The following is a 2318-nucleotide window of genomic DNA, read 5'->3' on the forward strand; positions in this document are numbered from 1 at the left end:
CAGGTCCGGTAGTGTCGAAAAAGTCAAAAATTGGGATTTTCCCAAATTTTTGCTAAAAGGGGCCAGGGGGCGGGCTGATTGAAAAACGAGCAAAATCAAGCACAGTTGGGGCGTTTTGTGAAAATTGTGAAGGATTTTCCAAACCGGGCAAAATTTGAAAAAAAGACAGGGCCGGTAGTGTCGAAAAAGTCAAAAATGGGGATTTTCCCAAACCTTGCTAAAAGGTGCAAGGGGGCGGACTGAGTCAGAAAGGAGCAAAATCAAGCACAGTTGGGGCGTTTTGGGAAAATTGTGAAGGATTTTCCAACGTGGGCAAAAATTGAAAAAAACGACAGGGCCGGTAGTGTCGAAAAAGTCAAAAATGCGGATTTTCCCAAACCTTGCTAAAAGGGGCCAGGGGGGCGGACTGAGTCAGAAATGAGCAAAATCAAGCACAGTTGGGGCGTTTTGAGAAAATTGTGAAGGATTTTCCAAAGTGGGCATAAATTGAAAAAAAAGACTGGGCCGGTAGTGTCGAAAAAGTCAAAAATGGGGATTTTCACAAAATTTGCTTAAAGAGGCCAGAGGGGGGGGCTGAGTGAAAAACGAGCAAAATCAAGCACAGTTGGGGCGTTTTGTGAAAATTGTGAAGGATTTTCCAAAGTGGGCAAAAATTGAAAAAAACGACAGGGCCGGTAGTGTCGAAAAAGTCAAAAATGCGGATTTTCCCAAACCTTGCTAAAAGGGGCCAGGGGGGCGGGCTGAGTGAGAAAGGAGCAAACTCAAGCACAGTTGGGGCGTTGTGTGAAAATTGTGAAGGATTTTCCAAACCGGGCATAAATTGAAAAAAAAGACTGGGCCGGTAGTGTCGAAAAAGTCAAAAATGGGGATTTTCACAAAATTTGCTTAAAGAGGCCAGAGGGGGGGGCTGAGTGAAAAACGAGCAAAATCAAGCACAGTTGGGGCGTTTTGTGAAAATTGTGAAGGATTTTCCAAAGTGGGCAAAAATTGAAAAAAACGACAGGGCCGGTAGTGTCGAAAAAGTCAAAAATGGGGATTTTCACAAACCTTGCTAAAAGGTGCCAGGGGGTGGACTGAGTCAGAAAGTTGCAAAATCAAGCACAGTTGGGGCGTTTTGAGAAAATTGTGAAGGATTTTCCAAAGTGGGCAAAATTTGAAAAAAACGACAGGTCCGGTAGTGTCGAAAAAGTCAAAAATTGGGATTTTCCCAAATTTTTGCTAAAAGGGGCCAGGGGGGCGGACTGAGTCAGAAAGGAGCAAAATCAAGCACAGTTGGGGCGTTTTGGGAAAATTGTGAAGGATTTTCCAACGTGGGCAAAATTTGAAAAAAACGACAGGGCCGGTAGTGTCGAAAAAGTCAAAAATGGGGATTTTCCCAAACCTTGCTAAAAGGGGCCAGGGGGGCGGACTGAGTCAGAAAGGAGCAAAATCAAGCACAGTTGGGGCGTTTTGGGAAAATTGTGAAGGATTTTCCAAACGTGGGCAAAATTTGAAAAAAACGACAGTGCCGGTAGTGTCGAAAAAGTCAAAAATGGGGATTTTCCCAAACTTTGCTTAAAGAGGCCAGAGGGGGGGGCTGGGTGAAAAAGGAGCAAAATCAAGCACAGTTGGGGCGTTTTGTGAAAATTGTGAAGGATTTTCCAAAGTGGGCAAAAATTGAAAAAAACGACAGGGCCGGTAGTGTCGAAAAAGTCAAAAATGGGGATTTTCACAAACCTTGCTAAAAGGTGCCAGGGGGTGGACTGAGTCAGAAAGTTGCAAAATCAAGCACAGTTGGGGCGTTTTGAGAAAATTGTGAAGGATTTTCCAAAGTGGGCAAAATTTGAAAAAAACGACAGGTCCGGTAGTGTCGAAAAAGTCAAAAATTGGGATTTTCCCAAATTTTTGCTAAAAGGGGCCAGGGGGCGGGCTGATTGAAAAACGAGCAAAATCAAGCACAGTTGGGGCGTTTTGTGAAAATTGTGAAGGATTTTCCAAACCGGGCAAAATTTGAAAAAAAGACAGGGCCGGTAGTGTCGAAAAAGTCAAAAATGGGGATTTTCCCAAACCTTGCTAAAAGGTGCCAGGGGGCGGACTGAGTCAGAAAGGAGCAAAATCAAGCACAGTTGGGGCGTTTTGGGAAAATTGTGAAGGATTTTCCAACGTGGGCAAAAATTGAAAAAAACGACAGGGCCGGTAGTGTCGAAAAAGTCAAAAATGCAGATTTTCCCAAACCTTGCTAAAAGGGGCCTGGGGGGCGGACTAAGTAAGAAAGGAGCAAAATCAAGCACAGTTGGGGCGTTGTGTGAAAATTGTGAAGGATTTTCCAAAGTGGGCAA

This window comes from Scomber scombrus, unplaced genomic scaffold (assembly GCF_963691925.1).
Source record: "Scomber scombrus unplaced genomic scaffold, fScoSco1.1 SCAFFOLD_26, whole genome shotgun sequence".
Classification (NCBI taxonomy): Eukaryota; Metazoa; Chordata; class Actinopteri; order Scombriformes; family Scombridae; genus Scomber; species Scomber scombrus.